Source organism: Ambystoma mexicanum, chromosome 8, assembly GCF_040938575.1.
Source record: "Ambystoma mexicanum isolate Mex_15411 chromosome 8, UKY_AmexF1_1, whole genome shotgun sequence".
NCBI lineage: Eukaryota > Metazoa > Chordata > Amphibia > Caudata > Ambystomatidae > Ambystoma > Ambystoma mexicanum.
The window spans coordinates 693,859,246-693,887,083 of NC_090929.1; the positions used below are offsets into that span (position 1 = coordinate 693,859,246).

The window sequence follows — 27,838 nt, forward strand, 5'->3', positions numbered from 1 at the left end:
TCATACCAGTAATCTATTACCTGCCTCCCTCCTCCTCATCCAAGTACACCATTAGTGATCTATTGCATTACCGAGTCTCCCTCTTCCTCATCCAAGTACCCCATTAGAAATACATTGCATTGCTGCCACCATGTTCCTTGTTCACTTATCCCATTACCCCTCCTCTCTCTTACTCCTCTTACTACTCCATTACACTTGCCTATTTCTTCGACTTCCTAGCACTCCAATAATAATCCATTCCATTAGCCTGCCGCACTCGTCTTCATCCCAGAACCAGATTACTAATTTGTTGCATTACACTGCTGTCCTCTTTCTCGTCCCAGAACCCCAATAGTAATCTGCTTCATTACCACCTCCTCACTCTTTCTTGTCCTATCATCCCATTACCGGACCTCTCTCTTCCTCGTCCCACTTCTCTATTACCCCCACTTTTGCTTGTCCCAATACCCTATTAGCAACTGGTTGCATTATCCCACCTACCCTTTCCTCATCCCATTATGTGTATTAGTAAACCAGGGCATTACACCACCTGCCTCTTCCTTGTCCCAGTATACCATTAGTAAGCCATTCTTATCTAGTTTACTAACAAAAGAGGAAATCCCCTGCTGAATAGTTGAAAAATACACATTGATGAGAAAAAGGATATGACATCAGTTATGTTATCAGAAGACTAACAGGGGCAAAATTACAGGTGGTTGGAGGTACAGCGAAACAATATCCTTCCAATTCATTGAAACATTTTTAGTAAATGGACAGTTAAGGGGAATGTTCAGTGCAACTAAATCCTTGAAATTCATTGAAAAAATCTGTCATTAAAAGGTACTGATTCAATGCAACAAAACCCCGGAAATTTAGCAGTTGTTGGAAGCTGCACCACCTTATCTATGAGGCCCCCATTGCCACTGGCGTAACGGGGGCTCCCGCAGCCCCATGCTGCCCATGCCCTCTGGGGGGGGGGGAGGCAGTGGCGGTGAGTGCGGGCCCCTCAACTGTGCCCCACATTTTGCGCAACCCCTAAGCACACTGATGACATCACAAATGACATATACATACACATGAAATCATGATAAAATATCATATCGGCCAACAATTAGCAAACTGGCACTGACAAAATGTGCTTCAAACTTTATAAACACCTACAAAGCAAGAGATAAGGGGTGTGCAGGAAGCGCAAAGTTGTGCCTAAACCAGATTACCTAGGTGAGTATGGATTCAAAGAAGGGAAAGAGAATCTATCCAACACACACACATGGCAGCATGAATGTGGCGAATGGATGAAAGATGGATGAGTAGTGAATGCAAGGTGAGACGGGAACGTGGAAGATGAAAAGTAACATACGGAAGGTGAGGGAACGTGGAACTTTATGGAAGGTGAAGAGAGCGGCAACTGGAAGGCAAACGGACTGCAGGCTTATAGAAGGAGCAGTGGGAGAAGATGGAACAGGAAGAGGAGAGTAGAAGGTTGTGGGAGGGATGAGCGATTGAAGGGGAGCGGAGATTTCCCATTTGCACAAATTGAGTTACCCTGGGCAAATTGCATGATTTCAACACATCCTGGAGTCAGACCCTCAAACACACAACCCCAAAAGACAATGTATACAACTTGAAACGTTTGTCAGTGAAGTTCTTCATTGGGGCCCTACGGACAGCCAATAACTTCTCCCGCCCTAATCTCTGCCTCCACATCCAGTTTACCGGAGCCCTCTGTAAATCCTGCCCACGCAGCATGTTTTCCTTAAATCTACCACTGGCTGCATTACCGCTTTCCCCGAGGCGCGGCAACATTCGATCCCCACTAGTTAGGCCAATCCCATGCGCCATCATACGCAACATCTAAACTCCCTAGCACGTAACAACCTGTAAGTGCCACGAGTCAGCAGCCAGGGCACACAATGGATTCCTTCACAAAACACAAACACATGAAAGAAAATATAGCAGCTTTTGATCAAATCTTGGTTTTCTACACCCTGAAGGTTTTACAAACTTTCTCAAAATATAGACCTGCCTTTTAATGCAGAGCAGGTCATTACGACTTTGAGGGTGGTGGCAAAACATTCAGTAATTATGGCAACCAGGTGTTTACCACTCTGCCAAATTTTGAGCTTCATTATCGAAACTCTTTTTACTGCTGTCTTCAAAATCATAACCGCATTAAGAAATTCCCACTTATGCAGTAAATACCAAGCCCTGCGGGGCCAAAATCGAGAATAACTTAACGTTCTGGATAACTTTAAAAAAAAGCCATCCATCAACAGTCCCAGAAACTTCTGCAATATTCTTGAACACATCAGACAATAGAAGTACTGTTTGAAAAATGCCTAATGCGCACGGTTGTTAAAGTGTTGGGCAAGGGAAAGGCAACGACATTTTAAATCATATTCGCAGCCATTCAGCTGAAATAGATAATCTCCATGCCTCAGAGTAACCCCGGCGGACGCTTCCGCCCGTGCACTGGGACCTGTCGCACCGCGTTACGTACGGCTACACGAATCATTTGGCGTAGCACGTGCTTGCTGTGAGGTCATCGGGGGGTGCCTTGTGACTATGACTCTAGAAAGGGTTTCTCCCGGACAAAGCTGGAGATGAGTTCGTGCACATGCGCACTGGCCTCTCCGAGAGACCCCGTTATACCACAGGCCTTTTGCAGGCCCCTTTGAACCATTTGTTGCATTTTTTCAAAGGTGGTTCCCGCATTACTACAACTGGTGTAAACGCCCTTATTTTGATATGGTGGGTTTCCATCGCCCTGAGCTCTTGTTTTGTACCCACACTTTTGTGAGACTGCATGGCTACACCAGAAACGCCTTGTGAATAAAGGGGGTAACTGCGTACTTTCAACAACGTTCTCCACCACCGAATCCCTTCGAACGTATCCAATGTTACAAATATGCTTAGGTTTGCAAAGAGCAAAAGTAGCCACCGGCTGATTCCACACTTTTGCTCGTGAAAACGTGCTCGGATATGGCCATGTGCACAGTGGCAGTGACATACAGCGACAATGGATGCTCATCCATGCACCACTGCTCCCCCCTGTCACTGTTACCGCACATCAGACTGGCCCGAGCGGGTGACCCAAGCAGCAAGGGTTCCCTGGTGCATTGCAGTAGGCCAGTTTTGCCAAAGCCTGGTTTCCATAGGCCGAGCTTTGGCACTGCATTGTTTCGCCCGATCCACCCCAGTTCCCTTCTCAAATGCATGGAACACCCTTGCAAACCCGTTCATCCACTCACACCGCTACCCTCCACCCATCCCCTTCATCTTGTGTGGGGGATGTCCCCTCAAACTCCACCTCTAATGCCAGGCAAGTTTCATTCCCTCACAGGCCGGCTCTGGCCCCTTCACACTGACCCCCAGCCCCTCTCGGTATCAAAGCCCATCCGTTTCCTCCACTCAACGCCTCACCCTGCTGTCCTCCTAGCTTTCCCATCCCGCTTCCTCTTAATGCCCTTTCTCACACAAGCGCTATTAGTGCCTTCTTGATTTCCACATAGGCTGCCATTCGGCCAATCAGGAAATATATTGTGGTGAAAGTGTGGCGAAAATCGGCAAAACAGTAGTACGTCTAATGTAGTCACTCCAACCATCAACACGCCTCCAAGGTGGTGGACTTATCCTGCATACAAGGGATTTTAATTTCTTATGGACAATACCAACTAAAAAGATCACATACAACAGTAAGTGCGCAAAGGAACCCCAACTGGTGCCACAAATACCAGGTGCACAGAACCTATTCCAGCAACTTGTCACAACTGCTCAATATCCAAAGGTCTTTGGAATTCTTCAGGGATTTCCCAAAGGCCAGAAATAGTAGCTTGAACAGCTGTAGAAATGTGCCTGTACTGCAGCTAATCAGCTGTGCATGCCCACGTGACACAAGACCAGGACCAATGCTGCATTGGGGATTAGTTGGATGACCATCAGTGCACTGACCAGCTTGAACAGATTCCTGCTCTGTTGCACAAGTGGATCTCTAGAAATCAACAATGTGCGAGCTGGTTCGCCACAAGGCATGCCAGCACTTGACAGAATCCACTCTACATCACTGGCAGACCTTGTATCCATACCATGCGCAGAGGTGGAGCCCCACATCACACCATCTAGCTCAGCAGTACCCCGGCCGTGCTTCGCTACCTGGCAGACTTAGGACGACACCGAAACCTGGGGATATTCCAACTTCTCACACTCGTTTGAGTAAGCCGAAGAAGTGATGAGAACTCTAGGGATCTGCGTGAAATAACCGAGTTGAAAAGTCCGACCACCAAAATTTCATTTTGTCGCAAATACATATGTGGGGGAGACCCCCCTGAGGCCCCCGACCTTACACCTATACATTTTTATTAACTTTACCCCGTCACATATACGTATGCAAATAAATGGGGGTCAGACTTTTGGTGGTAGGACTTTTCTACTTAGGTCATTTCGTCCTAACCCAACTCTAGTACTATTGCGCACTCCTACACCAAGGTTCATTCTGCAAAGCCTCCATGCTCCCTTCTTTGGCGTATGATCAGAAACAGATCCCCTTTTTATTTCCCTTGCAACTTTTTTTCACCAGCACTCTTCACCATTCTAGCTCAAACAAAATCCAAAACAGCTCAGGCGCTTAAGGATTAGGGTGCCACACTCATGGTCATGTTGGAGGCTGTGCTCCTAATCGGATGCCCTATGTTAAGGGGCACGGTAGTTGCTCAACTGCTTGAAATCAAAGATGGAAGTGGGGCTCCAAACTGCAATTTGCACGGCCATGACCCCAATGGGGAACTGCTATCGCCATGGCAATGGGCCCTTTGGAACCCAGTCACCGCAGCAAGCTTTGACGCATGACCTTCACTATGATGTTCGTCGCTTTAGCAGAAGGGGGCATCGCAAGACTGAAAAACCATGCCAGATTCTGAATCATCCCAGGCCCTAATTTAAGTTTCATTGCGATGCTAGGCTGCTATCTTTATTTTATTATTAAAGTGCTTTAGTGCCTGCAGTAAACCTTACTCTTTCATCAGATTAAATGAACTACTAAAGATAAAATAAGGCAAACGTACAGATCCTCATTAATATAATTGAAATACTTCATCTGCCTTTCCATAGCTATGATTAAATGTTGCTGTTTGGTATGACCAGTGGTGGAAATGGAAGAAATGTGGTGGGTGATCCCTCGAGGTCCGGGTGAGGGCGGAGTTTGGGGGGCGGTGCCTGAGGAGGCATGGTCGGGGTGCGGAGCTGGCAGTTGACCTCCGATCAAAGAAAATGTCCAAAATAATAGTTTAAAACAGCGCAATTTCTTTATATATATCAATTCCACTTTAAACCACTTCCATGGCGCTGGTGATGAGTTACTTCAGCGTGTGGATAATAGTTTTGACCAGTGTTGCTGAGTAAATATTACTTAAAATACACAATTTGCATCCCATTTTATTAAAAAAAAATCCCCATTCACTATTCAAACGGAGTGATTTCTGTTCGCCAGAAGCAACGTTTTATTTTACATGAACTGCATCCGCACAGCTCCTGCAGCTCCCCTCCGAAAGCAGTTGGGTGGCTGCATGGTGTGTCATTGTTCCAATGTTAATAGGGCTATTTATGTGTTCATGCAATATTTGTGGATACCTGTATATTTATTATTTATGCAAGGTTTATCGGATACAACCATCCGACAAACCTTGCATTAATAAATAAATAGATCGGACAAACATTACATAAATAAACAAACCGGGTCATGGCCGAAGACTGTAACTTCCACTGATGACCCCTCGCACGAAGTCACCAGAGGAAATTACAGTTTGCTTGTCCTGCAGCTGTGACCTGGATCAAATTCCTGTAGGAGGGCAGAGCATCCTACAAGAAGATCTTTCTTTTTGAAGTTGGCAACACGGACTAGGGTGCGTTACCTAGCTGACCTCGCTGCTGCTGTGCAATGCTGAACAATCCTTGTGAAACAAACTGGGCACTTTTCATGGTAAGCATGGTGGGCAAAAAAGTGTATTCTTTATTTGTCAGGTTTGGGTGGGAGCAATCCTTCACAAGTAACCTGACTGCACTACATCTCAAACAATTGGTGAATGGTGCTACGCACACAGCCGGACACATGCTTGATTCTGTTTTCTGCAATGAGAACATTGTCACAGCCTGTTCCCCAGCCTGCCCCCAGGGGAAGCCGCGTGTCCATTCCCTTGACAATCTTCACAGAAGCGCCACCCATTCATCCTTTGCACCTGCCAGGACCCTGGAAGGAAGCACAAAACAACACATTATTATAAAAACTGCAATTAAACAAACCAACCATCACATTAGACCCACCAACAAAAATCTTAGATTAACAACTTCACAACCGTTGCAACCATATTAATTAATCTTTTGATTTGATTGCTCTAAAAAAAGTTCAAGAACTCACAAAAAGGAGAATTTCGTGAAATGGTGCACACCTAGATTACACCCCATGAAGAAAGACAACAAAAAATAGGACAGAATCTGGAGGAAACACAACTTGCAACCAAACAGATTTGCTTTCCATCAGCAGCTACATTTCTTCAGGGGGAGAAATCATCAACGTCAAGAAAGTGCACTACTTCAGATGCATTGAATCAGCACAACGCAGCCAACCGGAAATGTTCAAGTTAATTAAAGAATTAAAAAACCCAGCAGACTCCAACACAGCCACAATCCCAACCAAAGAAGTATGCAATCAAATTGCAAAACTTTTCACCAATAAGATACTTATCACAACTGAGCTCATGATGCCACGTAGTCAGCTAGTATAACCGTACAAATTGGTGTCATTTTGCTATGGCAATCAATGGGTATCACAGTGCAATGGACTTAATAGTGCTAGTTTTACACCAGGTATCACAATACTGTTGATGTAGCTATGGTATGGAGTCAAAAGGCCGCACACATCAATAGATGCAGATGTGCTATGGATTCAACAGATATGACAAAGGTGATTGGTGTTCTTTGCTACTGGTTCTACTGGTATCCCCTTGTAATTGATGTAGCTATTCTATGAATTCAACCAGTAACACAAAAGAAAAATTGACATATCTATGCTATGGATTCGGGGGCGTGGCTAAGAAGCCATGTAAGAGGACGTGTTCGACCAGAGCTCCTGTAGATCCGAACAGTATCCTGTGTAAATCGTGCTATATCTGAATTACTTAGCCCACAAAATAGATGCCTGTGCAGGGGAAGCAGCGGAGCATATATTGTGGAAACAACACGCGGACCGCCGGCTTGGAAGAGGCAACCGGAGCCTGCTTCGGATCACGGGTGTCCGCGGCACAGAAAGAGAAAATGGCCGCCACCTGAATAGTTGGTGAACAAAGGAGAGACTGGCCCGAGCGCAGACTGTGCGAGAGAAACGTGGGGAGAGCCTGGCACCAGGATCGGGGGCCTGCGGTTGGCTCTGCGGTGCAGCGCTATAATCCTGTGATCCTAGAAGCCAGCGTGTGCCAGCGGAAGCCGAGCGGGGACTGCTCGCGACGGGGAGCGCTCTGTGAAGGAAAGGAAGAAGTCGGGCCTGTTCGGAGTGCAACATTGTCTCCGTCAATACAGGCTCCGGCAAGCGTATTGCAAGAGACGCGCGTCGGGAGGGGTGGCGGCCAGGAGAAACGAGAAGCGGCTGCTACATTTGTATCCAGCCTGATTCAACGAGGCACGAAGAAACAGAGCACCACAGTTCAGAATCTCGCCTGGAAGCAGTGGGGAGCGTGCATGTCTACAAGACCTCATTAAGAGGTAGGGACTGCGGCTCTTGCATAAAGAGGAGTCCAGCCCTATAAGCAAGCTGGGGCAGCGCTGGAGCACTTGCGCGCAAGTGATGCGCCCACACAAAGTAGTGGGACATAGCGGACATCCATAATTTGTCAACATGCCCCTCATGATTAAGAATAGCGCACAGCCATCATAAAGGCAAGGGGAAGGAGACACCCCCTAGCCTACACAGTAGGCGAATAGGGGGCACAATGAAGCGTGCCTGGCGTTTACTCCGCAATTGCCACCCAAGCGCAAGAGGTAACGGTGACCTGGCGGGGCTTAGGGCTGATACACGTTGTGCCAGCACACATAACCAAACAGATCCATAAGCACTGGGGTGTGTGCCCATGGGACTGGGCCAACAGTGGCTGGGCACGTAGCCTGAGTGGACTGACTCGCCCAAGAACAACTACATGGGAGGACACAGCCCACTCTAGGAGCAGATTTGGCAGTACGAGGGAACTCTTAATACCGCCTGCCAGGGCCCTGGCACCAGAAGCAGTCTACCTTAATGAAGGCCAGAGACCACACATTGCGGGGCTCGTATACACATCCCTGAAACACCGAGATGACTAACAAACTGCCTAGAGCGAAGGGCAAGCAACCCATGCTTGATGAATATGCTAGAACATCACCAAAACATCACCGGGGCAGAAGGGGCCAGGAGCAAAGACAAAACCCTCTCTGGGGGCATGGACACTATGGGCAAAGGCCAGGAGATCCTCGCCGTGATTGCTGACCTAAAAGTGGCCTGGGAAACCAAACTAGGATTGGCCATGAACAAGCTGAAGGCAGCACTAGAGCTCAAAGTCGGGGCAGAACAAGAGGAGATGAACCTCCTCCGGCAAGGCGTCAGAGCGCTGGCTGAACGCACAGGTGACCTTTAAAAAGAGGTGGCCCCGAACACAGTGGCGTGCGCACTCCACAAATCTGAACTTCATGCTCTCGTACAATGGTACAACCTGGAAAGTAGGGCGGAGGAGGTGGAGGGACGCGCCCGAAGGAATAATATACGCATCGTTGGACTGCCTGAAGGAGCTGAGGGACCTAACCCTACAGAGTATATCGAATCAATGCTGCTGCAGGAGATAACCGGGGGAGTGCTGTCCCAGGAGTTTGCCGTGGAAAGGGCGCAAAGGGCCCTGATGAGGAAGCCACCACGGGAAACCCCCCCCCCCAGGCCGGTCATGAGAATTCAGATTCTGAATTATCATGACCCAGAAAAAATCCTTGAGCACTTCCGGAAGGGTGGAACGATACAAAGGGCGTCGGCAAACATAACTGCATATCCGGATTACACCCTGCAGGTGCAACGCGGACGCATGAACTTTGTGGCCGTGCAAAGAACGCTGCGTGAAGCAGGTCACAAATATATCCTGATCTACCCCGCAAAACTGAAAGTGTTCCATAAGAGCAGAACATTGTTTTTTGAAATCCCGGAAGATGCCATGGAATTGCTAGACATGCAGAGCTGCCCCCAAGAATTGGCATCCAGAAGGAAGATGGCACAGATAAGTAACACGTGACTGTGGCACCTAGAGTGTCGCAGTCTAAATCACTGGGACTTGAATATAGTAAGGGACATAGCCTGCTGGAGGCATGTGCCTAGGGCTATACATATATGCATGATCCTTGAGTATGAGGAACTAAGCTAATGGTGTAGGAGCCTAACGGAACCAGCCCTCATACCCCCACATCGAATAGATGAGTTGGGTCACCGGTAGACTGGTGACACCCTGCCGTGTCCTGCTCTCGGCATTCCGAGGCTGGACCAAACGCGGGGTAGCCTGAGATCCAGGGATGGAGCTGGGCACTTGTTGGGGTTGGGTAGGGTGGGGGGAGGGAAGGGGTTGTGTGCAGTGGTTGATAGTTGGGCAGGGGGGGGCTAGTTGGGGAGTTTTTGTTGGGAGTGGGAGGGGAACGAGCCCAATCTTGTGTCAAATCAGGGGGGAGGGGGAAACTGGGAGGGGAGGCGGGACAACCCACAGATGGCGTCGGGTAACCTTAGGGTGGTGACCTGGAACGTGAGGGGCCTCAACAGCTATTTGAAGCGAAATAAAGTAATGATGTACCTAAGATGGCTGAAGATTGACATAGCAATATTACAGGAAACCCATCTCACTAGGGAGAAGCTGGTGGTGGTCCAGAGAAAGTGGAGAGGGTGTACCACGGGAGCCACATACTCATCTTACGTGAGGGGGGTCATCACGTGGGTGGCACTTCATGTACCATTTCAACTGCTTCAGGCCACGATAGACCCAGAAGGCAGAATGACAGTGGTGAGGGGGATGCTGGAAAACAGGGAAGTGAGCATTATAAATGTATACGCCCCTAACCAAGATACAGCGGCCTACTTTAGGACCCTATATTGCAAAATTGGCCCCCTATTGGGCGGCGCGATCTTATGGGGAGGGGACTTTAACTGTGCATTAAATCCTAAAATGGATAGATCAGATGGTAAACCAGACAGACCCACTATGGCCACAAAGGCATTACAGGACCTGCTGATAGACTTTGGACTCGAAGATATTTGGAGACAGTTACGCCCAGCAGTATTCACACTACACGGCCCCACATAACCTGCACACGAGGCTGGATTACATTTTTGCCGCTTCGGAGCTGGTAGGAGAGATGACAGGCATGGAATACAAGGCCAGGGTGCTCTCAGACCACTCCCCCTTGGTTCTGAAGTGGCACACCAGCCCCCTAGAGCGAGAATCCTGACGTGGAAGCTCAGAGCTGAGGCCCTGTAGGCCTCGGGATTCCGGGAGGACCTGAGGGAGGCGATCACTGAGTATTTTGACACTAACATAGGGAGTGTTCAATAGGTGGGAACCTTATGGGAGGCATTCAAAATAGGAGTACGGGGCGTAGCCATATCAAAATCTAGAGGGCTCCAAGGGGGCATAGAGCGGGAGTTACAAGAAACAGAGAGGGAGCTGGAAGGCATAATGCATAAGGGGGCACCTCACAGGAGGATGAGGAAAGGATGAAGCTGTTACACCAAGCCAGCAGTGAGCACTGGGATAGATTATGCAAGCTGAGTTACAAGAAATACGTCGAAAGGCAACACCTGGGTGGAGACAAGCCGGGTAGGCTGTTGGCCTGGTTATATAAAAATGAAACACCACAGCCAGCGATTAGGGAAATCAGAGGGGATGAAGGCCAGTGCTGGGACACCCAAGAGGAAGTTAATGAAGGGTTCCTTAAATATTACAAACGTCTTTATGGGGATGCAGGGGAAGGGACGGATCAAGAGATTCAGGAAACACTAGAGGACATAGGCTTGCCCAAATTAGACGATCAGGAACGGGAAGACCTGGACAACCCAATCACGTTGGAAGAATTGGAGATAGTCTTTCAGCACCTGCCCACGTGTAAAGCCCCGGGGTCAGACGGGCTCCCCAGTGAATTCTATAAAACTTACAAACAAGAGGTGCTCCCCCCGCTGTTGGCCATGCTTAGCAAGGTGTTTGAGCACAGCAGATTGCCAGAGTCCCTTCGGGAGGCGGTGGTCATCCCGCTCTTAAAACCGGGTAAGCCAAGCACAGACTGCGGGTCATACAGAACCCTATTGATGCTTAATCAGGACAGCAAAATCCTCACAGCAGCGCTGGCGAACAGGCTTAAGCGAGTCATTGGTAAACTGATACACCCTGACCAAACAGGCTACGTTCCTGGCAGGAACATAACCGACAATCAAAGGAGACTCCACCACATTATTGACCAAACAGAGAAGGACCCCGGCGAACTGGTAATAATCTCGCTGGATGCCATTAAGGCCTTCGACTCTGTGAGATGGCCTTGATTGCTAGCGGCTCTGAGAGAATACAGGATGGGGCCAGGATACCTGAGGTTGGTTAAAATGCTATATAGCTCCCCAATTGCCAGGGTCAAAACGGGCGCCACAATCTCAGATAAATGGCAACTCAGTAGGGGCACTAGACAGGGCTGCCCTGGTCGCCCATGCTGTATATCCTTGCGTTGGAGCCACTGGCAGTTTGCCTCAGACAAAAGTACAGGGAGATAGGGATCCATACTGCGAGGGGTTCACATCTCATATCATTATACGCCGATGATATACTCCTATATCTTCGCTTCCCAGAGGAAAATCTACAATAAGTCCTGGAGGTGATGGAACATTACACCACCCTCTTGGGCATAGCAGTGAACCCCAAGAAATCAAGCATGTTCCCCGTGGGGAGGTACAGACGTACCCTGCCGAGGAGCCTACCGGTCTTGCCATTACCCTGGCGGACCGAGACGTTCCGATATTTAGGAATCAATATATACCTCACGACTGAGAAGGAACACAAACACAATACGGTAAAGGCAGTTGACGGTATTAAGAATAGCATGGGGTTTTGGTCCAGACTACCGCTGGCCGTGATGGGTAGAGCAGCTTTGTTTGATTAAGATGGTAGTCATGCCCATATTGTTACATTTTTTCGTAAACATTCCGTATGTGATCTCCAAACGCTTTTTGTCAAACTCCGCAGCTTGTGCAGGGGTTTCTTATGGCACAACTCCAGGAACAGGGTGGCCCTTTGGAAACTACAAAACTTGTTTGACAGGGGGGGGTATAAACCTGCCGAACTTTGAGTTATATCATTTGGCGGGACAGCTGCAATATGTGGCCAGGTGGTTGTCTGAAGAAGAAACGGCCGAAGCCAGGCTATTGTATAAAGACCCTACCCCCTTCTTCCTTAGAGAGACAGTGTGGCTGCCTAAACCAAAGGTGCTAGGAATGGCGAGACTGCTGGTGCTAGGCTGGGAAATATGGCGCAGGGCATGGCAAATAGTGGGAAACCCAACCCCATTCTCCCTACAGGTGCAGTTAGTGGCGCTATGCGGGGAGGACTCCCAAATGATAAAAGGTATCCGCAGATACTGGGAACCGTTGGGCCTGGCGACCCTTGGAGATATATGGCAGGAAGGTGTGGCACTGGACTTTCAGAGACTAGTGGAGGTCACCGGGGTGCATAAAGGCCAACACATTACTTATACCAGAATCATTAAACGGGTGCGAGAAAGTTGGCCTGAGGCAGTGCTCACGGAACAACCCGATGCAACCATTGAGACGATGTATGATATTTCGGAGGGTGGGCATGAAATATCTCGTCTATATGAGCTACTGGGGACTAGGGTGGGAAAAGAGCTGCTCCGACTGAGGCGAGACTGGGAGGAGGAAGTGGGAGAACCCATGTTGGATGGGCAATGGGACAGAGCCCAAAGGTATCATAAGAAGGTGTCCCGACACGCGAGGCTTCAGCAGATTCAATTGTATGTCACTCATAGGGCATACATGACCCCCAGTAAAATCGCCAAGTTTGGAGGCCCGACGGCACAGAAATGCCCACAGTGCGGGGAGGAGGAAGCGGGGATGCTACACATGTTTTGGGCTTGCCCAGAGGTGGGGAGGTTTTGGACAAAGCTGAAGATACGCCTTGCGGAAAAAGGAATTACTTTGGAGGTGGAGTCAGCTTGGGCATGCATGTTGGGGAGTTTCACCAGACCACGTAACCTGAAGCACATCAGTAAAATGAAAGACCTGGCCTACATTCTGGCCAAACGGAGAATTGAAATGTGCTGGAAGGCAGCCCAATGGCCTAGAATTGAGATGTGGTGGGCGGACCTCTTGAAATGGGCAGAGGCAGAAACGGCTGCTTGGTACGAAGCAGTCAGCAGGGGGGTCAGGTGGGAACCCTGATAGCATGGAGACGACTGGTGGCCTCGATGATAGGACCCTCCCAGGCCGACCATAGTGAAGATGATACGGAAGAGATAATTGAAGTAGACACATCTGGAGATAAGTAGGACAGTGACATGGAAGCAGGGGCTCGAGTTAAGGGGGCGGGAGGGGGAGGACCTAAATGTTTAATTTGTAATATAATGATGTGAAGCATAAATGTGGAGGTCATCAACGTTTGTAATGTTTGGAGTTTTGTTAATAAAATAATAAAAATGTAAAAAAAAAAATCTATGCTATGGATTCAAAAGGGATCACAGTCCAATTGGTCTCGCTATGGTATAAGTTCATTCAGTAACACAGTGCAATTGGCGTAATTTGGAGGTGTTTGGGAGGAAGAGAGGGGTACACTAATCTGTACTTACTGTCTTTGGTACCCATTGAGTAGTCTAGTTGAGGTGTGGTGATAAGTCAAGGGTGCCAGACAAACAGGAGGCACCCTTAGCATCTGCACTTCGCTTGGTGGGGGCTGCACTGGGGTGTTGCATTTATAGGAAAGACTGTATGGGGAGACTTTATAGGCTCTTCCTGCAAGGTTGCATGACCTCCAGCAAAGCCAATACAGGGCCAGAAGGCCGAGAGACAGAGAGAGATGTGGGCTGAGGATGGTTCCACACAAGAGGGTGAGAAAGTCTAGGAGAAGGAGGAAAGGGGGAAATCAGAGAGACAACAATAGGACAAGCGGCCAGTAGCACAAGAGAAACAAGCAAAACAGAGAGGCCTAATGGCCTCCTACTACTCAATGGATGGTGCTGCAGCTGAATGGGAGGTTCACCAGAGAAGGTTATTCTATTAGCAGCCTCTTCCTGGAAGGTCTTGTGATCTCTGTCACAGCCAATCAGAGGGACAGAGACCAAGGGCCAAAGAGAGAGGCAGCTGGAGAAGGCTCCACACAACAGTCTGAGAATATCCAGGTGAAAGACAAAAGAGGAGAAGCAGAGAGAGAAACAAGTGAATCAGAGAGGACTTATGGCCTTCTACCCCTCAGCAGATGGTAGTAGAACGCCACAGATGCAGCAGACTGACAATGTTTGGGCAACAGAGTTACTGCCAATGACATTGTTCTCAAGTATAACTCTTGAGGACTTCTCATCAGTGACAAAACTGCCTCTCTTAGATCCAAGTCGGTCAAGCTTCAACTCATTGGTAATAAATGTTGGCACCAGCCTTTAAATATTTTGACGATCACAGTGAGGAAATATGAAAGAAAATGAAGAACGGATCCTATCAGCCTACATTGTTTCCTCATTAGGCAAGCTTGACCTCATATAAAACAGCTATCGCTGAAGCAAAAAAAAACAACACATTATTTTCTCTAAAAAGAGGAGCCTTTAAACTCCCTGCGATAACTTCTCAAAATCTTGAACACAGTAGAAAAGCCATGCTCTCTGCTGCCTGCGGTCACTCCCTCCATAGACAATTGTAATCAAATTCAATCATTTTCCAGAATTAGTCGAAGAGCATTAAAAAAGTATTAGGCAACCACATAATTGACCAACCACTGACATGCTGTATGACTCCCAGCTTACTAACGATTTAGAATCACCAGTGCCATTTTATTTTACACCTACCACAGCAACAGAAACTAATACTATTACTTTTTGTCTTAACCTTACCAACTGTCCGGTAGATTGCTGCTCTTCTAGCATTAACCAGGACTGTACAGATCCCCTTAGTCGATTATTCTCAGACTTTATAAATGTATCTTTCAGAGATGTCCTGATTGCTCAGAAGCAAGTATGGGCCACCCGTTTGCTAATAAACCTCCTCTGATCCTAAAACTACTCCCCCATTCCTAACATGCCTTTCCTTCTAAAAGTTCTAGATAAGACTGCCACAAAACAACTTCAATGGCAAATAAAGGAACACTATAGGCTACGGTACTGGAAATCTGGCATTCATCCTAACAGAGGCACACAATTGATCCTCTTGATCAAAGAAAACCTTCTTCAATTCTTGGATCAAGGAGACATAGGCATGCTTATGCTTTTAGATCTCTCTTCCACCTTTGACAACCAAGACCATCACACTTTGCTGTGTTGCATTGACGTGTTAGAAAGGGTGTCACGGAGGGCCTTATACTGGATAGCATCATTTTTAGTTTAGGTAATAGAACTTTGAGGGTATTGGAAATGTATGAATCTCACAATGAAATCACTCCTTTTTAACATTTATTTGAAACCATTTCATGATCTCATGACCAATCCCGTACCATCTTTTAAAACATTGCTGGTAACAACCAGATTATCTTTTGTTTAGCAAATTAAATGCAAATGCATATGCAATCCATCTTTGACCAAACTGAGAGATGGAATGAGTGAGATAGATTTCCTTGAGACTGAACCAAGGCAAGGCTGAGATTGTGACAGTCTCATCCACATATTCTTTAGAGAGCCGGCTCTTTGGTCATCCCGAGGTTCGGCAGATCTCGTATCGAAGGCCGCGCTTTTTCAGTCGTTGACGCTCAAATGTGGAACAACCTACCCAGGACAGTCAAGAATGTGTGAAATCATCTACAGTTTAGGAGAATACTCAAAACAACCTTGTTTTACTTCCTTGGCTCGCCTCGTTGACTTACTCTTCAGTCTCTGCTCTCTCTCTAGCGCCAAGATGCCTTCAGGTGAATGTGTGCTGTACAAGTTACCTTAACATAGCATAACATAACATAACAGAGCCATCACCCCAAATCCTACTATTGAAATATATGTCTTTTCTATTTCAGTTGAATAAAAAGTCGAAAATTCGGGGTGTGATCATCATTGTCTCTTTGTTGTTGATCCCCCAGGTTAATAGCATCATCCGATTACTGTTGCTAACTGTTGCTATTATGACTACTTATCCCCCTACTTTCAGAGAAACATTGTGCAATGATAAGGCATTGGCTCATTGGAGCAAAACATAACTATTGCAATGTACTCTATGCCAGTCTACACATACAGACCCCTGCCCCAGTACCTGCAGGACCTGCAGAATAGGGTGGCCAACATTGCCACACAACCCTTACAAACCCCCAGACATAGCTACTTGTCCCCAGTGCTTAGATTTCTTCACTGGGTACATACCAAGGCCAAAATACTAACACTAAGCACACCTGCAGTAAGGGTGATGTGTTTATCTAAAAAGATGTTTTCAATCTGGAGAATTTTGTCAACATAAAGAATGAAGGTAATGTGGTTTCAGGTGCAGGGGAGAAAACATCAACCCTGGCATATGCGTTGTATTTAAAACAGAGAGAGAAAAGGTTCCCTATTAGGTAACTCCCGTCCCCTGCACACTATCTAAGGATGTATTATAAGCCAAACATTTTTAAGACAATATAACAGTCCCTTTTACTAGGACACAAATTGCCTTTTCTTAGTAATTTGTGACATTTAGCAGTTATTAGGTTAAATGTTCTTATTAACAGATAGAATTCAATAATAATAGTTTGAAAATTTCAATTAGAACATCCCTCAATAATTTTCTTCAAACAATATTCATTTTTCAAAAGGCCCAATGCGTTTCGAGAAACTCTCTTCATCAGGGTTGTATAATCAATTTATTCTACAAAGAAATTAAAATAAAATAGATCAGTCAATTATCTCTTTCAATGTTTATACAACCATTCCAGAACATACTCCATCACAGTCTAGGTTATCTAAATTAAAACCAGTGTCGGTTAAGTACATCCAATAAATATTCCAGTCATTCATCTTATCAAGTTATTGAATCCATTTCCATGAAGTCCCAGTTGTTAACAATAAGTATACGTAAGCTTGTTCCAGTAGATAACATGGTCAAGAAGTTTTCCTACCTACTTATATCCTTTTTTCTCTATAAGTTTCTGGTTCAAATGATATTCACAGTAAAGCAGACCAAGGCCAACATTGACTTCAATTTTCTCACACTAACATGCAAAGCTCTGTATGCTCTGTATGGCATTCTAAAAAAATGATTGAACCGCACTCATCATCTATACGCAGTGAGCCAATAATTTCCTTTTTGAGAAATAATATCAAATCCTAGCTTTTTCAGATGACTAACTTATGTCAGTTTTTATCCTTGTTTATATCCAGATGACTTCTAGCACTCTCATTCCCTTGGGTTGTTAGTGCCTATACACATACATACAATGCAATATAATACAATGAAATAAATGTGGTTGGAGCTAGAGTGTAGCTTAAGGAACCTTTCAGACAGTAATTACTTGAGTTTGACTTAGGAATTTTGGGGCAGGTTAATGAGTAGAGTTAGAGTAGTTTAGGAGGAAGAAAGAAAGGGACAGGTAATAAGTGAACAGGGACTCAGATAGAGACTTGGGATAGGTTTTGTTTACGCCAAGCTGTGTGATACATTCAGTGATTTGAAGTGAGTGATGCCTTCTGGTGAGTTTAAGGAGAGGGAATCCGTGCGAGAAAGAGCTTGGCACAGCATGTCTGGCGTTGTGTTGGACCCAAGCATTGGTAGACACTGGCATCCTTATTTTCATCAGCAGGAGGGGCTGTCGGTGGCAGCCGGGTCACCAGGGGGCTCAGTGGAGACATGGGGATTCATTTGCATGTTAACGTCTTTATGCCCCAGTAATTGTGGTTGGGCATTGTCCCCAAGGCATGACCCTTGCATCTCTGCCCCAACCTCACTTTCTTCTCACAGCCCTCTACCTTTCCTAAGACCTCACCTGCTTCACCCTTCTGTCGTGCCAGATGGCAGGCCAAAATACTGCCACAACGAAGACCATGAGCACTGAAAGGTATGCAAAGTATTTGCTCTGTGGCAGCGGGATTCCTGTGCCTTTTGCCCCTCCGGAATGGCAGATGCAGGGCAAGGATCCTTTTCCATTGCATCCTCAACCCCCTCGTCTGCTTCCTCCCCCTCAGATGGGTTCCACCTGCTGAAGCAACACACTTGTCTGGTCCCCCCTGCCAGGCTCCTTCTCAACATAAGATTCTTCCCAAATTCTCTACACATCCGAAAATGTCAAAAGCAGCACTATTGGAAGTAACGTAATATAACATCAGTGAAGCCCTGTTATACAGTGTGGGAATGTAATAAATTATTTAACACCCCTAATATGGGACATTACATAGAAGCATCCCTACTGACACACACCATGCAACATAATTAATAGTCTAGAAGTTACCTTAACCATTAGAAAACATGTTTGTTTATAAAGTAACATCGTACTTTGGATCATAAAAACAGCAATCAATAAATATATCATTTTATGCAAAATGACATCAAATACATACCTCTTCCAAGATCACCCCATATTAACAGCGTGCTCCCAGCATTTCATGCCAGATATTTTGATGACATCTCTAAAGATTAAGTAATCCATTCGATTCCATTACAGTAATCTGTTTAGGAAATAGAATAATCTTCACTGAGGTCATATTAAAAGGTGGTACTAGAGATAAACCTCATCACACACATTTTGATTGTATCGATTGCAAAAAACACACAGCAGAGGCACTTCAGGACAAGAATCCAATATGACATAAATGATCACTTTATTCGACTTCATTGAAATGGAAGAAATTCACAGGCACATAAAGACACCAGTTACATAGAGGGCATATAGAGGGAGAGAGGGAGAAAATACATGACACTTTGTCAAAGATATCTTGATTCTATACATGTGGGGTAAAAAGTATGATATGGCCACGGCAACTGGCTGAGAGGAAAGCTTTTTGTAATCTTACATTGGCTATTAAATACACAGAAAATACCACCTTTATTGTATTATCCTCAAAGATGCCACGTGAAGCTGTAGGGAATTTAAATTTGGCAATCCCACATTTTTTAAGAAGATCAATTCGAAACAAATTCCAATCATATTCATTCATAAGGACTGCAATTGGGAAGTTTTTGCATCTTCCAAAAGTGCATAGATTTACAGCACTGTTTGGGCATAATGACCTCCCAGCGATATATTTATCAAATTCCAAACTAACCAGTGGGAATATACTGGCCTGTCCAATTTGGTTCAATGCTAATCAGGTAATGTGATTGCTGCTTATGCATATTTTACATAGCAATTCATCAAGACAAGATTTCACTTCTTTGGTTGTCTTCAAATTTGAGAAATTAAAATAAAAACTACACCCTCCCAAAGCAATTTGAAGCTGGTAAGGTTTTTTTGTGGTGTGGGATTCCGGTGGGAGGGTACCATGCCATATTTCTAGCTAACATACAACTATGCACAATTGGAAAATGAGTGAGCTAACAGCAAATAGAGAGAGTATATTCCTGAGGTGCATGTAGTCGAAGATCTAAAATCCTTTCCACACTATGCTTATAAAAACATGCTTATTCACTAACAATAAGCACCACAAATATTATTGGTGGTATTCCCCTCCATCAAACTTAAAAGGTGGGGGGGCATAAGTCAATGTACTAGATGATATGCAGGGCCCCTAACCAGATAACCATTCATATGCTTGCAATTTGTCCTCACTCAGCTGACCACTCGAAGAATAGGATTATCTGTTTCTCTTCAACATCAACAGTTGTGAACATAGTACTGAGGATAGAACTGCTTGGGATTTATCCAGGAACACGTGTTTCTGGTTCCTGGCATTGATGATAGCTTGTCTTTTGATTGTTAGATGTGGAAGGAGTGTAATCCTCCATCTGTTAAGAATTGGTACAATCAATTGTTGGTGGAATACTAGATGGGAAAAGAATATTTACTTAGCTGAATTATATCCACCTGCTTAACAATATTTGGGCCTCATTTCAGCAGTGCCGGGGGAAGGAGTTGGTTGTGACTGTTTTGCATCTTCACACATGCACTTTATCTTAAGAGATGCTAGCATTATGCACTTTTGAATGTTATTGTAGCATTGTGGTTGACTGGAAAGACTGTTTCCTTTTTTAGTTCTTATGCTACCCTGCATCATGCGTATTTGTATTTGTATGGATGTTGCTATAAAATAAAAATGAAACATTATCCAACAATGAATCACAGAAGAGATTCTATTGTACATGTCCAAGAGGTTAGACCATGTGCTAGGCACTTTACAAGAAGATAAACCAAAATGTATAGCTTCCAGAATAAAAAAATTACTGATCCGGTAACAAACATTGGGCCTCATTATAAGTTGGGCCCTGCCCCCGCATCATCGCACCGCCCAACTACGAGTATGGCGGTGAGATGGAGGAAAAACATCCAGCAAAATTCCGGAAGTACTTCCGCCGCCTTAACGCCAGAATATGCCAATTTCGGCAGTATTACCGCCGGCAGAAACACTCCAAAATCCCCCATGGAGGACTCCATCAATGGGAACTAACAAAGCCAAACCACCACTTTTAATCCAGCTGTAATACTGTCAGACTAAGTGGCAGCAGCAGTTGTTCTGTTTGGTGATAGCTCAGCGCTAAATCCAAACTTGGAATGAGGCCCATTGTTTCAACATGTTGCATGAACAATTCACTTCTAGATGACTAATTCATTTTAAGTGGGTGCTTCTACCTTGGTCCGAATTCTTCATCAGATCGAAACATCCCAAAAAATGTGTAAGATGAATCTACAAAAATTGACGGGTGCAAACGCAAAGCGCAGAGGAGGCAAGCACGATAGCAGATCTTCCAGGTCAGCAATGAGCGGTCTAGTCCTTTTTGGACCTATCAACCTGGCGGGAAGTTTAAAAGCAGGAATAACGGTGAGAATGGAGTCAACTGTGGAAGCAGGTCTATGAACTGCTGGATGAGAGCAGACCTCTCCTGGAAGGCTTAGTGGCAGACGGAGTGCCGAGGACCCCAGAAAGATGCAGAGTGTATGCAGTGGGAAGTGAGGCTGAAGAAAGCTTGAGGCCTGTGGCGGAAAATGGAACTGGCGTGACCAGGCAAAGCTGTGGAGTGAGGCTCGGGCTGCGAGTGAGAGACGCCTCGGAGGTGGGAGCGACGCCACAGAGATCCGCTGAGGGGGCGGAGCGAGGCGCTGCACAACAGAGAGAGCTTGTGGCAGCCGTAAGCCTCGCTCGGATGCCATAAGCACCGAAGGATGAGCTAGGAATGGGGACACCGGGGTGGCAAGCGAGCATGAAAGACTTGTAAGAAAGTTAATGAAAGTAAAAGCAAGCATTTTGAATACCGATATGAAATGAAAGCAAGTCTTTTGAATAACGATTTGAATGAAGCCAGTATGTTTGAATACGATTATGAATGAAAGAAGTTTTGTGAAATCACACAATAAAAAGCAATTGTGTAGCTTCAGAGAACAAGCATTGGCAAGAGCCATAAAGGAATTGTGCAGCTTGAGAGAACAAGCATTTGCAAGAGCCATAAAGCAACTGTGCAACTTGAGTGAACAAGCATTGGCAAGAGCCATAAGGGAACTGTGTAACTTGACTGAATAGGCATTGGCAAGAGCCAGGAGAGTATGTGAAAGTGCAACAAGTGAATGGTGGCAAAGCAAGCAATGGTAAAGCCTCATAAGGATGCGAAAGGAGAATAATCAAACACCACCATAGAGCTGAGACAGTGGCAATGTGCATGTGAAGAAGGAGCAAGTAAGGTGTGTCGGTTGCGTGACTTGTAATGGGTGGACTGGGTGGTCCGACAACTGCGCCTGGACCGAGTAAGCCCATCTTTGGAACACTGAAAGCACTCAAAAAGAAGCTTGATATTGACTACAAGGAAATCTTGTGTGATCGGTAATTAAGGAATTGAACTCTATGAAATTGGTGAAAGGTAACCAAATCAGAAGACCTGGCCAGAATCACAAGGAAGTGTGTTGTTTTGAAGTTATTGAAAGACTTGAAAGCTAGGGAACCGCTTTTTGCACTGTGAACTATTTGAACCATACGGAAAGGAAACCCTTTGAAAACCAAGAGCTGGAATAAGCTCTAAACATTTATTTGAACACTTATCATTTTGATGCTGACATCCCTACACATTGTTACAAATATAGGTTTTAGACACAGACAGATATTTGCTTTGGATTTCCTGACACACACTATCCTTAGTTGCATTTAGGTAGGGAAATCCCACCTTATCATATGGCAAGTTAGGCCTTTTTCGACCTCTTTTCTGTTTAAATAAAAGTTTATATCCTAAACATTGAAAACTGTTGTCTGTGTTATCTTCATGATTCCTTCAGAGGGCAGACACAAGAAAGACACAGGTGGTAGGAGGGTGGCCGAAGGCAGCTGCAAAAGCAAGTTGCAGAGAATGAAGTGTCCTGCTCTTTTGGATTTATCCTTTGCCTCACTTCCTCTACCTACCATAGCATGCTTCAAATTCTGGCCTACCGGGACAACAAGCAAAACAGGTAAAACCCATATTTAAAAAGAGGGTCATGATTTGCTCCTAGCCGCAGTCTTGAAAATACAACAATCCCACGATGAGATTTGCGCATCTATGCAAAAGTTAACCATCAAAATGGAGAATACTTGTTGCAGCTGTTGACAGTTGACAGGCCTCTCCACAGGGCTGATGATAGGTTTCTTGAAGGGGTGCAAAGCCCTTAGATTCACTCCAGTTAGAAAACTGGATACCAGGTCTCCCATCTTATCCTGGGAGGGAAGAAGTCCAGCAAGTGACTTGGGCAACCTTACTTAAATAAACAAAATGGGCCGCCAATTATTCAATGTAATCAGTTTTAGAGCCATAGGGTTGTAAAGCTTAAGGACATTAGCCATTTCCTTTTACTGTTGCTCCTCATTTCATCAAACGAATGTGAGCGTTTCTTGAGACAGTGATCCACTTTCAGATCACTGCTTGGGAGACAAAGGTAGTGAACTCCTGGACAAATGACCCGATCACAAGTATTTCTTGGTATCCTGGCCTTTGCCTTGTTCCCTAGAGACTGGTTAGGCCATATTTTCCTAACTTACCCAAAGTTATTTATTTTTTAAAACTGTTTTTATTATTATATATTATAACATACAAAAATTAAATCAAAACTCAAAGCCCCAACTGGAGCACAGCGCCCCTCGGTCCGCCCCCTAAACCCCCAACTCCTTCCCTTGTTCATCCACAACGAAAAACCATTATAGAACAATTATAAAACAATTATAATGGTAAACCATGTAAGAGCTCGGCCCCACTTGAGTTTCTAGTCTTTCATTGAGGTGAGCTTCGAGATCTTCCCTGAGCTACCCGACCAAGGTGCAAGGGCCCAGACCACCCCGCGCCATGAGGTCCGGTCAAGTAGTCAATCCCTCTGGCAGTCAATGATCACAAGGGGGTTCTTCGGGAGGGGTGTCGATGGAGAGTAGTAGTGGGATATCAGTGCCTTGCGAGGCGGCGCATAAGTCCTGCTCCTTGGTCATATGACTCCTAAAGGCAGCCCAGTAGTACTTGGGCTTACAGTGTGGTGAGATTGTTAGATTGACAAGCGTCTCTCTTTGTTCACAGTTTGTCACAACGTTGAGACAGTGTTGGAATGTGGGGGGTCTGTTGGCTCCCCATGCTTGTGCAATAAGCGATCCAGCAACCACTACTTGCAGCCAAATCTCGGGGGATAATGGTATGTGTATGTCGACCATTTTGGGCATGATTATGGCTATCCTTGTCCACAAGGGGCATAACCAGGTAACGTGAAGGAAATCAGCTTGTGCCGGTTGCATCTCTTACATTTTGAGGGTCTGAGTGGATAAATCTTATTTAACCGAAGAGGGGAATAATATACTTGATGTAGGTATGTAAAATGCATCAAGCAGAATCTGTTGTTGATAGATATGCATTTGGACTGTGCGCATATAAAGTTCCATTGTCCATCCGTCAGAGTGTGTATAAATTGCCCTCCCATTTATCTCTATAAAGGGATGCTCGATGAGGTCTAAGGAACCGGGCCAGGCGATATAGGGTTGATAAAAATCTACGGTTGGCCATCAGCATGGTGGTGTATGTTATGATCGGGGAGATGGGGGCGCGTTTGGGAAATCCAGCCAACTAGCACTTAACACTCCCCGCAGTCGATAGTACAGAAAAAGTGTTATCGGGGTCCATTCACCCTTGGCTTTAAGGTCTTCCCAGGAAATAAATCTGCCCTGCGGGACAATATCCCCTACCGTCTTGATCTGTAGAAGTGTGAAATGTTGAATGAATATTGTCTCGTGTTTGAGTGGAATGCCCCGGACATGGTAGATGGCCATAGCGGGGGAGTACCATTGTCCCAGTCCTGTCAGGTTCGCTAGTCAATCCAAAGCCTTAAGGGTAACTACCACTGGCTGTACTATATCCTTGTTGCAGCGTTCCCACGTGCCCCCTAAAAGGCCCCTTAGATCGTCCGGTCGGGCGAGGGGTTTCACAAGAATTGTGTGTGGTAAGTCAGTTGTGGGGGTCCACCACCAGACGGCATATTGGGCCTGGGTGATTAGGAAGTACAAAAACAGATCAGGTACTTCCAGGCCCCCTTTGGAGCTCGGACGGCACATCATGTCTGACGTGAGACGAGGACGTCTGCCGGCCCATATCAATTCATTCATCGGTTCAGTTTGTCCCAGAAGTTCGCCGGGGCCCAGATCGAGACGTCATTAAAGACATATAGTAGCTTTTGTAAGACTGACATTTTTTAGACTGAAATTCTAGCAGCCTGCGAGATGGGGAGGCGCATCCATGTGTCCACTTTGTGTTCCAAAACTTGGATGGCCGTCAAATAATTCTCCTCGTAGAGTCTAGTGGGGGATGTGGACATCCAGGTGCCAAGGTAGCAAATCCTTGTGGACACCATGGGAAAACGCTACCGATGTCCGGTGGGGTTACACACATGGTGAGGGGGAGGACTCCTGACTTGGATCAATTGATCCGCAGTCCGGACAAGGCTCCGTATCTGGAGACTTCTTCCGCTACTGGTCGTAAGTTGGTCCGTGGGTGTTTAACATATATTAGCATATCGTCCACATACAAGGAGACGATGGAGGTGTGTGAGTGAAGCGTTATCCCTCTGTGCGCATGGTATTCTCTCAGGGCACATGCCATCGGCTCGATTGCTAGGGCAAATAGAAATAGGGAAAAGGGGCAGCCTTGCCTAGTACCGCGGGATGGAAGAATAGGTTCAGATTGTTTGCAGTTAGTGTACACCAAGGCTCTGGCAGCCGTATAGAGCAATCGCACCCAGTGAAAGAATGTAGTGCCCAAGCGTGAACGGCAGAGGTCCTCAAACAGAAATGGCCATTCGACTGAGTCAAATGCTTTTTCAGCATCCAAGGCGACGACTGCCATGGGGATTGACTGGTTCACATTATGCATCAGGGTAAATAGTCTCCGGAGGTTGTTCTTTGGTGGAGCGGCTCGGTATAAATCCAACCTGATCAGGCAGGGTTAGGCTGGGTATGTAGGGCAAAAGCCTGTCCGCCAATAGTTTTGCTATGAGCTTATTGTCGGTGTTCACCAAGGAAAGGGGCCTGTACGACGAGCATTTACTAGGGTCTTCGTCTGGTTTAAGCAGGACGGTCACCAGGGCTGTTCTAATGGACTCAGGGAGGACTCCCGTCGAGCTGGCCGTTTTAAAAATGCTCCTTAAGAGGGGAATGAGGGGGTCAGGGAAGGTTTTATATAGTTCGGCTGTGATGCCATCCATCCCAGGGGCTTTACTGTTTGGGAGGAATCAGATTACTTTGAGGAATTCTTCGCCTGAGGGGGGATTATTCAGCAAGGTTCCGTGTTCTGGGTCGAACCACCCCAGGGCAACCCTATCCAAATATTGCACGATATCATCATGCCCAGCCATTGACTGTGTGGAGTAGAGTCTCCAATAGTATTCCCGGAATGTGTCATTTATTTTCCCCGACTCCCTAGTGAGTTCCCCATCGGGCATCTCAATATCTAGTATGGGGTTGAAGTGGTGCTCGTGCCTAGTGGCCCATGCAAGGGTCTTACTGGGGGGTCTACCTCCGCATATACGGTGGTTATTATCGGGTCACCCAGGAACTGTTCCTCACTGGTCATCAGTGTACCGCTCTCCTCCCTCTTGAGTTCCAGCTCAGTCTGCAGCTCCGGAGAGTCTCAGTGAGCCTGTCGGGTTCCTAGGTCTTTAGGTTCTGTTTCTCTAGAAGAGATAGAGCTGCAAATGCATTTCAAGACCCCACCCTCTTGGGAAATGTACCATCCCCGAATATAGACTTTAAAGGTTTCCCATACTGTCCTGGGGTCAGGGACTGAGTCTACGTTTGTTTGGAAGAACTCGGTGATAGATTTGCGTATATCTTCGCAAAATGCTATTTCCTCCAACACGCAGGTTCTGAATCTCCAGTAGAGCTGTTTAGAGGGGGATTCCGGGCCCGTGAAATGCACAGGAACTGGGGTCAGATAAGGTCTGTGGTAATTTCTGCGCCCTGCGGGCAGTGGAGTAACTTTGCTGAAAATGTTGGGGGGGTCATGACAACAGAAGGAAAGGGGTGGGGTGAAGGGAAGGTGGATGGTGGCTCTGATGGATCATTTTGGGCAAATAGTTAAAAAAGATTTGGTTCAATGGTAGATTTGACCAAATTCGGTCACCAGGTTTCATTCAAAGCCGAAGATACCGAACATGAAGCTCAGTGGTTGCAGGGGTGGCCCCCTCAGCCCATTTTCAGAATTCTTGGCTTCGGCGGTTGCAGGGCTGTCCCCCGCTTCGTCAGCATTGGTTGCAGGGGACCCCACAAAACAAAAAGAAGAAAATCGACGCTGCAGCGTCAGATCCGACCTGTGTTAAAGGAATGGATCTGACGCAACAGGTTACAGGAGAGGCAGTGGATGGAGAAAAGGTAAGTGAGGGGTGTTTATGGATGTGCTTTGGTGGCGGTTTCAGGGGACATGGGTTTGGTTTTTTGTACCGAGGTAAAAACATATTTGCACCGAAAATGACTACAGTTAATTCCGGTGTGATTTTGTACATCATTCAAACAACCTAAATCCCTGGGGGATAACACTAAACTACTACGCCACAAGAGTCCATTGTTGACCATCTGTTATAACTTTCATAAGACTGGTGGCGTATCTTTAAAATTCAATTGGGCTCCCACACATCTTCAGCCGGCCTGCCATGCACCCAGTGACACAACATAACATTCACAAACTTAATTCTACTAGAACATACACACACTGCATTATTTATCATTAATTTAAACATAAAATCCAACACACGTTTGCATACACTCTCACTCACACACAAATGCACCCAGCACCTCCACTGACATACACTGTGTGCACCCAACATTTATATGTACATTTACAATAACACATGGAAACAGTGGCACAACGTCCATTGAGCAGACCAGACTTTATCACCCCCTGATACCTGAAATTTTGGGCAATGTTGACTTTACATAGTTGAACTGTAAAGCCATGGCTGAAAGGACCAGATTCACTGGAATGTCAGCAATTTGTCTGATTTTTCCTTTCATTGAAAGGCAGAAACCACTGGTTAATGCAGTG

The 27,838-nt window shown here is 46.1% G+C and overlaps 1 long non-coding RNA gene across 2 annotated transcripts in view; it reads right to left on the reverse strand.

Annotated features, from left to right (window-relative positions):
• Positions 1 to 5,954: 5,954 nt before the first annotated feature.
• LOC138472359 (uncharacterized) overlaps positions 5,955 to 27,838 on the reverse strand; it is a 140,795-nt gene continuing 118,911 nt past the window's right edge. For both annotated transcript variants that reach the window (XR_011268588.1, XR_011268589.1), the window contains 2 exons: positions 18,724 to 18,831; positions 5,955 to 6,220 (listed from right to left, as the gene is read on the reverse strand). This is a non-coding gene — a long non-coding RNA (uncharacterized lncRNA). The remainder of the gene's footprint in view (positions 6,221 to 18,723; positions 18,832 to 27,838) is intronic.